The 13,061-nt window shown below is 36.7% G+C and overlaps 1 long non-coding RNA gene across 1 annotated transcript in view; it reads left to right on the top strand.

Annotated features, from left to right (window-relative positions):
* The first annotated feature begins 379 nt into the window (after positions 1-379).
* Positions 380-13,061, top strand: part of LOC126374821 (uncharacterized) — a 67,193-nt gene continuing 54,511 nt past the window's right edge. Inside the window, exon 1 of the long non-coding RNA XR_007567496.1 lies at positions 380-653. This is a non-coding gene — a long non-coding RNA (uncharacterized LOC126374821). The remainder of the gene's footprint in view (positions 654-13,061) is intronic.

The raw sequence follows: 13,061 nt of genomic DNA, 5'->3' as shown, positions 1-13,061 counted from the left end.
ATGCTGCAAGCAAACGACATTACAAAAAAGCTGGGAGGGTAATATTGCATAAATAAATCGGATAACGTCATTCCACCTCCGTAAGTAGTGGAATAAAAGTCTGGATCGGCGTCGGCGGCATCGGCAGTCTGATGGGACGCTAAATTTAAAAGAGAAAAGGGTGGTTGTGTGGTGTACGAAGTACATAGCCGGGGCTGGCTGGATGGCCGGGCGGGAGGGGCGGTGCAGCTGCGGTGCATCGTCGGCCGCGCGTGCGCCGCCCCGCGCCCCGGCCCCCGCCCCGCGCCCGCCAGCGCCCCGCGGCCCATTGCCAAGTTCAATGCCAAGGTCATGCGCGCGGTACTGCGGCTGCGCGCCGCATTGCAGGAGCGGCCGCCCCGCCGGCCGGCGAGCCGTCAGTTCCTCGCCGAACATCGCGACGCTCGCCGCCTCGCTATATTTCCGCACGCGTTCTCACGGGTCACCTGACTTGTTCCGTTTACCAGGACAGTTCGCAGTGCTCCGGACCTGATTGTCTGTTCGTTGCAGGTGACCCAGTGTGGTGGTAGCGGGATTACTGGACGTGACGGAATTCCTGTGAGCATCATGTGCGTTGACGCCGGCCGGACCGACGCCGCGTGTTATGCAACCTCTCAAACAAAACATCCGCCTCTGTAAGTACTAGAAACAAACAAATGGTTCTGTAATTGTTGAATGCGAATTTGTTGAATCAGGCGGTGGCGATCTCTGAATATAGTCGGATTCTTCTGAAGCACATTGATTTAGGTACATAAATTACGTCTAGCATGGAATAGTTTCGGTTTTTTGGAAGTTCTATTTTAATGGATTAACACTAATTACGTTGATGAATATGTAGATAGGTAGGTACAATGTAATAGTTACTTTTCGCTTTAATAGGAGGAAAACTGTCTGGGCATCAGATTACGTGTACAGCAGCCATATTTATTCTAGACATTAGACAAATAGTAACTACCTACATACAAGCATAAATATGTCCTCTATATGACTCGGGGCGGTCTGAAATTCCAACGTTATCAAATTACTGATTCATACACTCACTGTGGAAATAGGCATTTTTTTATTGGAAAACGCTGCCGGTACTACGATTACAGAGTAAGCAGTCAAATGTGTAATTATTTTTTATTATTTCATTTTCTACAGTTTTGACTTCCAAATCAAGTTGCCAAAAAACATGGCCGCTTTGAATGCCCTTTGCGAAAATGCGCAGTGGGTAAGGTTTAACATTTTGATTGTGAGTCACAATGCGAGAACACATGAGGTTTCAGATATCCACCAACCAAGGTCGCGAACAAAGTAGCCTAGCGTAATACAAGGCAGTTTAAAAATTGAAACAAGTCTACCTACTAGATATTAGAAAACAAAGAAGTGAAACATGTAGCGTCAACTAAATGACTAAATAAAGGACATTAACATCTGTAAGACAGGCAAAAACACGAAACTAAAGGAAACAACTTGTAGCAGTTGCAGCTACTATTATTGTACAGTGACAAACATACTAGGTACTTACTAAATTCCTTAATCAGTTTTTACGACATACCTACTTAATCCAAATAAAAAGCAACATGTATCACAATTGCAGTTACCAATCCCAAACACGCAAGGAACGTAGACTATATCAAAAAATGGTTTGATAAAACCTTTGTAGGGCGTTGTAAAGGTGCAGATTTGTCTCTATATAACATGACGGGAATCCAAGGACGCCTGCTAAGGGCCGGTTCAACTGGGATCCTGTTGTGAGCTCGCAAAAAATATCCAGCGACAGTTCAAGGTAACGAGCGCTCTTTGCGATCTTTCCGTCGATGTCTTAGATATTACGTTTTAGGACAACTACAAGATAGTCTATGCAATGAGCATAAAGTCGTAGATTACCCTTGCTACTTGTTAGTTTGTATAATTAAGCATCTGCAGTAGCGCCTATTTGCAAAAATGTAACAACTGATTTATTCATAGATTAACATGAATCGAAAACGTAGTAAGATAACATATTAGGTTACATTTTTATGCCAAATTTCTTTTAAGGTAACATTAAAAATGAGACATTCAAATTAAAGCCCGGTATTGTAAAGAATCTTAACTAGTTCAAAGAGATCATTTTACTATGGAAAAAGTTAAATTCGCATTTATGTACAAAACCAATTTGTTCTGAACTCGTCATCTTCATAGGACTTTTACAAAAATCAATTTACCTTTCAATTGTTTACCTGTGCACCTTTCAATTTGTTTTCTTAATTATAACTTGTCTGTTTGCAGAAACTTTTCAAAGTCTTTTGTAACAGGAAATTTCAAATATTCATTTCGCAATTTCCAAGTGAAAATATAAGGGATTTCCATCGTTAAATCTTGAGGAAAGAAACGTGTCAGTTTATTCTGATGTTTCCACACAATATGTTGCATCCTAAAATTTAAGAGTGATAAACTTGGTCAACCTTTAGTAAGTCGAACAACTGAACACTCAGCTTTTCTTGAAATTTGAAAGTGCACTGAAGACAACTACTACTAGGACCAGGGTTCAAATTGCCACATCGAAACAATTCATCTAAGAAAGCAAAATTGCAATTTGACATTTGCGCTTATAAAAGTAAGTGCGCAATGCAAACAACTGTCAAATAGCAATATTGCTTTCTTAGATGAATTGCTTCGATGTGGCCATTTTAACCTCCCAGGAGCCGTTTAATATAATTTATAGACCATAAATCATAAACCTAGTGGATATTAAGAAAAAAAACTGTTACATGGTAACGCATTCTAACATAAATAATGATAAATTAATTATTTACGGAAAACAGTAGATCCAACAAAAATGATAGTAAATAACTATGCTAGTTCTACGAGAGGCTTGTTAACATTAATGAATTTCCTAATGATTGGGCGATGATTAATGAAAAACAAATATGTTTAAATTTAAAAAAGTGATGAACAGTGTTAAGTTTCGAGGCACATACCTACCTTATTGATAGATTCCTAGAAAAATTATGCATGATTGTTTCAATTAACTATGCAAAATAAGAACAATTGCTTTAGTTCTAGGTAATTTTGCTGTAGGAAATATTATTATCATGATTGGGATTATAATTTTTACATAATTAATAATTATATTTATATTTTCTTTGTATAGAATTATAATGATTAATTGTCATTATAATGTTATATACTGTAATTAAACAAATTATTTGATAATAAATACTTATTTGTTATTGACATTTCACATTAATATACACATTGGTTTAACGTCATCGATAAAATGCCTACCAAAGGTTTTATTTAAACTTTAAACAATACAGTATTAAATATATTATAATAGGTTAGCTTAGGTTTTGACTTAAATGTAACACTTATAATAATGCTCGATACGAATTATTTTTCGGAAACTATTAAAGGACAGTCCAGTAACTCGTTTCGCATTTGCATAATATGAAATATAGGAATATAATATCTATATAAAGATTGTTGCATAATATATTCAAGTAAACATCATATACTGTTTGTTTAGTTTGAATGGAGCACAATAAAAAGTGGTGACGTCATCTCACATGACTATGAGTAGATACCTAAAGTGAATAAGCAGGTAAACGACAAACAGTAAAAAAGATACATACCTAGATATATTTTAATATATTTCAACCGGTAATATTGTAGTAGTTGTATATACAATTCAATTTCTTACACACAAAAAATAACAAAAAGGAAACAATTACTGACAATTAATTAAGTACATTCAGGTAAATAAATACGAAAACATCTGTTCCAATAAGTTAAAGAGACAGATTAAGATAGGTACTGAATAAAAAGATCATATTTACCAAGGTTTCAAAAACTCGAATAAGAAGTCATAACCTACCCATTTACTCAGATCATCTTTAGCATCAGTCAATTCTAAACCTACTAATTGGGATTTAAAGGTTCTGCAGTAAGTAAATAAATTAAATAAATAATATTAGTAGTAATTACATAGTGAAGATGATAATTAGCACTAATTAAATGGCAAATTTGTTTGTACCGGATATCTCACTTGATATATAACAAAACATTGGAATAAGAACAACAAAGAACAAGGTTTCCTAGGGATGGTAAAATATCGCTGTTTAATTTTTAAAGTCGCACAACAGCAAATTTCAAAGAAGATCACAGTAATTAAAATTGACTGCAGCTCTTGTTGAGATACAATCGTAGGTAAATTGAGACTGCAAAGGACACACCCAATATATCTCGTGCAAATACAATATAAATCTCACAACAAGGAGGTCGCGTACTATGGAGGTGTCTAGTTAATTCGCACGGGTTATACCAACTGGGTCACATTCTATGAAGATACTGGCGCGACTGTAGTGTAAGAGACTGACGAACATTATCCTGCCAGTGAGTCGTGTAGTTTAGATCCAAGTTTAGCGCGGGGCCTCCCACATGGCTCGTCACCTTGAACCCGCACACAACAATACGCGAATAATTCGTCTCCCGCGCACATCGCTATCATCTGTAGTGGAAACTGGTTTTGGTAATGTAAATCGTTCTTGAAATAAGTAAGTAATTTGGATTTGTTCATTGGTGTATTTTTATATGTATTTACTGTTTATGTTATTGTTATATGTATACTTTTGGATAATGTTGTTGTAATAGGGCTACCGAAATATTTAGAAGCGTGTACTACCTACATTGCTTTATTCTGAAACTTGTTTGTTTTGCACTTCTTTATGATGCTCTTTTGATCATAGTTCTCACTTAACCACAATCTCATAATTTTTTTTATATTTACGTACTTGAATATTTTGCGTCTTACGAGTATACGGGTTATTTTTTTTTTTATCGTGTGGTTTTACTTATAGGTTTGGTTAGGAAGTTTTGCGCATTACCTACTTTGAATACTTGTCTATCTGAAAGAATAATTTGTATTAATTACTTGTTTCACCAAAAAATCTATCATTAACAAAAATCGGCTTTGTCTTGATTATTCATCAAAACCTGTTGCAGACAAATCACAAAAACTAATATGGTTCAACGGCCTTTGTGGTTCTTATTTAGCATAGCAACAGCCAACGTCAAAATATAATGTAGTTACACCAAAATCGGAGATACGCCGGTTCGTGAACTTAGGGACGATTTGTGTGAACAGTGGTAAGTTGACAACCTGAGACGGATGGCGGTTGTTACAATGTGCAGGGGTGCAGGGGACGTGAAGGGCAGCGTCCTCTTCTGCAAAGTGAATAAGTGCATAATATCTAGTACTCACATTATGTGCCAAGTGCCTTATAGTGCGATATTGCGATTGGAAATCGCCAACAAGCAATTCAACAGACAATTTAGACCTTCAACTTATTTGGTTAATTTTAGAGCACAAGTGTTTTATTATGTGGTATTTGGATACCATAATAACCTTGATATTTTCGAAGGATAGCAATCTACTTTTTTATTTCGTATTAGAACTTAATAACCTCTTTGATTTTTATGACTCAGCTAGTGCTGAGTTTATAGGTATATGTTCTTTTTGTACTAACATGTTAACGTCTTCTAATATGATATTGTTTTGCCATAACGAAATTGCGTCTTTATCGTATTGTTTTTATCGAACCCTAGTAGATTTCTATAATGTTTACTATCAGCATTATTGCTTCTCGCCATATCCTATTCTTGAATATAAAAGCTTCATCAACAAAAATCTAGCTGATATAACCTTTATTTGGGCTGAGTTCCCATTCGGATTGGAAGGTCTAATTAGCATGAATCTATCAAGAGCGTCAAGTTAGGTAAGTGGACCTTTGAAAATGGGGTAAACAATCTTTAGCTATTCTGAAGACTTCAAAAGTTTCCCTAACAACTTTCAACACAAAACAGGATACCTAACACTAAAGTGAGTTAGTAAGCAATCAGTGACTTCGTATTAAGGTGGAAACGCGTCGGGATTGGCATGTTGTATGCAAAACATACGTGCTATCGCTCTGCCAATTTTATGGTTGCTAAAACTGGCTTGCCAGTCACTAATACTGGTGTTATGTTGAATTTCGCCTTTCTGATTTTACCTTTGTTTATCACGTAATCATTGTTGCTTTTCTTAGAACGAGGTTTCATTGTTTTATAATCAATCTTGTATTTAAATTTAGAAAATTGCATCACTGTGTAGCCTTCTATAGTTTCTAATAGATCACGCATAATATGATGTTTGTCTTAATAGGATATAGCGTTAGAAACTAAAATGAGAAATACTAAAAAGCCCAATGTCCAATCTAAAAATATAATCGTATTTGAAAATTTTACTGCTGCGCCAACGGAATTCAAGATAATAAGAAGATGAAACAACTTTAAGTAGATACTCGACATTAAACGCGACTTTATGCCGTTTAGTGCAACATCAATACTCATTGAGTTCCGAATCTGTTTTGAAGGCCTAGTCATAAAAATATTATGTTACTATACAAACAAAGTCTTCTCCTCAAGTAATTTGTACGTAAGATTGGTGTAACTAGTCACTTCCTGGACTGCGTGTGATTATCTTGTCCAAGTACCTACAACAAATAAGTAAAACTGACGCGTCAAGGTAACGGTAATGAGAAACAAAACATTCAAAATAGTTTAATGCCACAATTCAAATGTTATTGTTCTAGAGACGTAGTATTCTCGTGTAATACATAAGGATGGCAAATATTTAGTACTTACTCGGTTATTGGGTTTTATTTAAGTGAAACATGATTGTGATTATTGTTATAAACACACCGGGTTGCTGAACAGTAACAAACTTTCTAAGTTTTCCTTTTATTTCTGAACATTGGAAATAAAGACTTCTTTAGAAAATACTTATTACCCATTTAAATTGAATTTAAACGGATATAAGTAGTTCGATACCGCATTGCATCATAGATTTTTTTTAGATCAAGTTAGTAACAAAACTTAGAACATGTGTGCATTTTTTTTAGCAACTGCTGTTGGCAGCCATCTTGAGACCCCCTGCAATTGTGTTGCTAGGTTAAAATAATCTATTTATAACTGGATTTAAAAGTTAAGCATGTCTTTGTTTAGGATTACATAGTTAATTCTTTTTTTATGTTTTTTTTTGTTGATCGGTCGGAGTGGACAGTGACACTGCATTTTTTTTTGACGTGACTTATTGTAGGTTTGCCGCAGATGGCATTAACTACTTGGTCGGACAAATGGGGAGCGCCGCTGAGGGCTCTCACCCGGTACAAAAATTAAGACAATAGGCCTGAGGGTGCCCAGTTTTACGCTAACCTCGGCTCAGGGCGTCGTCTGAGAGGAAGAATATTTGAAAGAATTAATCGACCCTAGTGGGTCGATAGCGATAAATGCTGAATGAGGGAAAGTGACACTGCATTATAATTTAGACTATCTTTGCAATAAAGTCGTTTCGTTACATGTACTCGTATCAATCAAATACTTACTCTATTGTCAGTGTTGTTGTCTGTCTTATATAAAGTTTTAACAAGTAGAACACGAACGATTATTACGTACATCGTGCTTACCTTATTGTTTGGCTGCTTTCAAGATCCCTTTAAGTTCCAGTACCTAAGTAGGTGTATCATTTTCATGTGGAAAATTGAACAGAGCCAAAGTGAAACGGCATTTATAACTTAGATAATGGGTCTACATTATTTTGCTAAGCTCCCAGGTCCCACGAACAACGCTCCTAACAAACAGGTACCTATATGTATAAAGTAAATATTATATTACCACAAAATTATTTTCTCGAGAAAATAATTTTGCTAATGTGGTACCTACAAGTTCAAAACAGAACAGAAGAAGCAGATGAACTAACAGACCGACTATCTCATAGCAATTTTAGTGCCAATTTGTTGTTTACTGAGAAGTATTTTCTACATTACGCATCCTGTAAGTTTATCACTGACCATTGTCGTGCAAAACGTTCCGCGTATCGCGATCAGCTGACATGACGCGACGCGCTGCCATCCAAGATGGCTGAAGTGTCATGGCCGCTTGTTTATTTACCTACACAGTAGATACACAGTGCCTTTTGTACAATTGTACATGTCTATAATTAGTAATTAGATACAGCAATGGACAGAAAAACACGGGTACTTTTTGTCACATCTTTTTTAACTTGTTATTAGTGTAAGCACCTATGTCGTTTGAATACATATAAAGTTGTTTGGTGGGTAGGTACCTCTATAGTTTTAACTTAAAATGAAATTTCAGAATATCTTATATTTTAGTAAGTAGGTCTAACACAATTCGTGCATTAATATTTTTACTTTTAAATCATTAATCTCGACACTAATGCAAATCCGCTCTAGTAACCTTGACGTCTTGAAAGATAATTTATATCAATATTATAATTGAATACAACAAAGTGTGTTAATTTATCAAGTTTTCATTGTATTAGCGTTGTATTGGTGGACACGTGGAGTGACATCAATAAATAAACAATAAGCTCTGCCAAGCGTGTGTCCACGTGTTGGCTTGTGGAGCATACACTTGTTGATATTAGCACTTTTCTGATAACGCGCTGTCCGTTTATTGCTGTAGTCTGTTGATGCATTATAAATCTACACTATCTTATAACTAGAATTTCCACCAGAATATATATTTTCCACCATAACACCTTACGAAATAACGTAGACTCAAACAAGTGAAATTGACTTTTCAAATTCAAAAATATCTTTATTCAGTAGGTAATATAGTGACATTTTAAATCGGCAATTTTTACATAACGAACGTCTCGTCCGCCTAAAACTACTGCAGCTTCTCACAACCTGTAAAGCCTTGGAAAAGAAACTGGAAGAAAACGTCGTGCTCTAAAATCCATGATAATTACGTTGAAAAAATGATTTCTGATAAGTAATCATTCAGAATATTGGATTTCATGTGTGATAAGTCTGTAATGAGAATAAACACTAAATATACTGTAAAAATAAAGTCTATATACGCCCCACTGCTGGAGACAGGCCTCTCCTCAATCAACCGAAGGGGGTAAGGAGCACACATTCGTTGAGCCGTAGTCGTAAGTAGTTTAAACCTTTGCACTGTTGCACCATTTGGTATTCATAGAAGTATATATATACAGCCGACAACCACTTTTTACATTATGCGACGTTGACGTCATATTAGCTCATTTTCTACCGTCATATGCCTACACGTTTTGGTTCGATAATCAACCAAACAATGTAGTTACGGAAATCGTTTTCATAATTGAAATCAGCTGAATTTTATACGTTTCCATCAAGCCAGGTAGGTATTCCGTATTGAATAGTAATATAATACGTCCCGATTCCTGCAGACACATCCTAATTTTATTTTAAGGTACCTATCGGCCCCGATTCCTGCAGACATCTCTTAATTTTACTTTAAGTTATACCTGTCATTTTCTTATCCGCCGAAAAGGAAAGGGACGGATGATTGACAGCTCTTAATTTTAGGAAGAATGAGTAAATAAACGAATAACCCGGGCGAATTTTTAGACGGTTGTTTTAGATTTGTGCTTAAAATTGACGTGTGTTCCATAAATTTTATGCTTGTCGATTACCCGTCCCTTTCCTTTTCGGCGGATAAGAAAGTGACAGATATAACTTAAAATAAAATTAGATGGTGTTTACAGGAATTAGCACCATTATTTACTTATCCGCCGAAAGGGAAAGGGACGGATTGATAACTGTTAATTTAATAATGAGTGAATAACCCTGGCGAATAAAATAGGCATCTCGCTCATATGCAACCCGACGTGTGCGCTGTCAAATTAATTCTTTCGGGTTATTGGCCAATGTAAAATTTTGAGAGGTATTCTGCCTGTTCCATAAATTTTATGCCTGTCGATTACCCGTGTATTTTTTTTAACGGATAAGAAAATGACACGTATAACTTAAAATAAAATTAGTTCATATCTAGTCATGAGCAATATTATGTACCCACTTTAGAACCCAGTCGGACTATCATATTTGACATTTAATGAGATTTACGGTCTAATTTGTCAAAAAAGTTAATGTGACATGGTTTCAAAGTGTATGTACATATTAGTACTCATGACCGTACGGGAATCTACACCGAAGACGTATAAGTAAGAGTCTTGTAGTAGGTTCTATTAAACAGAACGAATAGTTCAGTAAGATAACATTTTTCAATCGTCTTAACGCGCGGTAAGAATTAGATCTGTCAATGTACGAAAGCTAGTGTTGTGACGTTCATTATCATGTATCAGTCGACATTAGGTCGATCGATTCTTTTCAATCTATTATATTTAAAGGCACATTGATAATCATATCGTAAGCAATAAGTGTGTTAATATGTCATGAATAGTCATGATATAGGTATATGATACATCTGTCTACATTAGACTACAAACACCATGTGTTAATTATTGTCTTTTGAAAACTTATGCTCTGTTTTCAGCAACGCTGACACATTCGTAAATAACACTGATTACTTCCCATAATTTTTCCTACCTAAGTAGGTATATGAAAAGAAAAAGTAATCTACTTAGTGAGTCACTCGTATCTTTTATGCCTATTTCCTAGAATAACAGATCGTTTTTCCTTGAGGCAAAGAGATCCCCTAAGAAATAAGGGGGAGAAACTAAATAACTTGACTAGTTGCCAAATGACGTCATAGCTTTCCCTTTAGTAAGTAACCATCCTGACGACATCGCTTTTATATAGAACACGTGTTATTCTACATACCCGTGCATTAATTTGGCTCAATCCCGTCTAGTTACAAAGTTTTCTATAGCCTCAAACGCTTGTCGCAAAGGGCTTGTTTCTTATCAATTAAAAGGTTTCAAAATCCGATGACGGAATTCTCGCTAAGTTTGAGCTTGTGTAAGCTTGGGTTCAAGACTTCTTATTCAATGTTTTACCAAAAATATATTTGGAAAAACTTTTTTGGTTTCATAAAAACAATTACGGAATTGAATTTGAACAAAGCTTGTTGCCTACCAAGTACCTAGTTGTAGTTGTTGTTACGTACATCCGTGGTCCAGCGGATGAGCGGTGGGTTCATGATCTGGAGGTCCCGGGTTCGAATCCGCGTAGGGTAATACTACAAAAATTACTTTGTGATCCCTAGTTTGGTTAGGACATTACAGGCTGATCACCTGATTGTCCGACAGTAAGATGATCCGTGCTACGGAAGGCTTGTTAAGACGTTGGTCCCGGTTACTCTTACTCATGTCATGTCAGGGGCCTCTGGCGGCTCAATAACAACCCTGAAACCAGGGTAGATAAGGTTGGTAATCCACCTCACAATCCACACGATAGAAGAACGTACATAAAGTCAATTATGTGATCTATAGAGGTTATTTTTATTATTCAAGTTACGAAATAGCATTGTTTATTTTACTTTAAAACATTCGCACTCTAAATGCACTTAAGTTTCTTGGCTGAAAACGTTTCCCTATTTTCGTTCGCTCCAAAGATCGCATCCGATACCGATAGCATCATTCACGGATGTCACGTCAGCCCACATTTACTGCACGATTTGCCACATGCACACTATAAACTATACTTATATACGAAACTGAGAATGCACACCATTATTAATCAAGCGTTGCTGTGTGCGCAGACACACACGCGCGCTGTTAATTCCCCTTACTTTTTCTGTGTATATGCGTGGTGTTTGTGTATGTGAGTGTACCGGCGTGGTGGGGAACGTGTGTGTGTGCATGCAGCTTGCACATGCGCGGGGAGGGGTGACGGCCAGGGTCGCGCAGACCTTGGGCGCGCCTAGCAACAGAGCTGCCAGAGACGAACAAAGTTATTTATTTCTGTTTTACTCGTCCTCGCGCTCGCTCGCTTTAGGGCTGCGCATAACTGAAGGGCTATTACGAATGCGCTTTGTAAAGTACCTGTATTTAGGTCACAAAAATGTAGGTTACTCGCGTATCTGCGTTGTAGAATACTTCTTATGACGCGTATGCAAATTTTGTATAGTGTGAACTATTTTATTCAATTCTAATTTTGCTCTATGACAATTCAAAGTAATATTGATGCCAAGCTTATCTTGAATGAAAGGTCAAGATGACTATCCTTCTAGGCAACTTCTGGTTGTTATATGACGACAATATTGAAGTTACACGAGTAAAATGTTAATTAGTCCTCTTTACTTAGCTCTATGTATTAAAATAAACCAAGACATGGAATAGGAATAAAGAAATAACACCAAATGCGTTCAGGCAACACCAATTGCTTCAATGTGGCCTTTTTCTACCACCAGCTGCTTATGAGCGAGTCATTAAGTCGACTAAGGAACTATATTCTCCGGCGATGGATTAGGAGCCTATCACCATACCGTTCATATCCTTGAGATGGAATCTTAAATATCAAGTAATTTTAACTTATTAAAGGTTTTGTTTCTGTTGATTTGTTGCTCTCTCTTCCAAATCCAAGATCCCGTGGTTGCGCCACCAGCGGAAAAATAGGATTCGGTTACTGGCGACAAATCAATTTGTTGCGCAATTTGTTGGCCTTATAAACAAACAAACATTTTTGTTGGTGGCGTCACCATGGCGTCCTAGTGAGATAGGGCCCCTGCGGGCACGAGTTAAGTCTGGCAAAAATAGACTCGTCTGTAAGCTCTACATTATTAGCCAGCCCTAAGTAGCGTGGAAAACTTTAAAATAGAGGGGTTTATAGAGCCATAATGAGTGGAATGTGACCTTAGTCTGGTCGGGTCTGGGCGGGGGGAGGGTTGTTCAAAAAAACTTTATCGATGTCTACTAAGTATACTTACGTTAATTATAATTCTGGTTTTGATAGGCTTGGCATTTAGACAACTTACTTGTAAAGACTCAATTTTGTATTCCATTTTATACACGGTTGTTAGTTAGGTTAGCGTCTACGTGTATGTTGGTAAAAGTAAAATAATATTGTAAACTTGACAACGACCAAGAAAATATATGCAGTTGACACAGGGGGGTTCTCTCTCTCTTTATTCAAGAGCTGCGCTCTTGTCGGTGGAATAATCGCCATTCCTCTCTTCTTCCCGCCAAATCCTTCACCTCCTGATACGAAACGACCTGCACCTTATCTTTTATTTGTTTCATAAATGTTCTCCTAGGTCTCTGTCCTCCTACCCCTTCTTTTCTTCCCTTC

Source organism: Pectinophora gossypiella, chromosome 18 (genome assembly GCF_024362695.1).
Source record: "Pectinophora gossypiella chromosome 18, ilPecGoss1.1, whole genome shotgun sequence".
NCBI lineage: Eukaryota > Metazoa > Arthropoda > Insecta > Lepidoptera > Gelechiidae > Pectinophora > Pectinophora gossypiella.
This window is presented reverse-complemented; position numbering and strand designations above follow the sequence as displayed.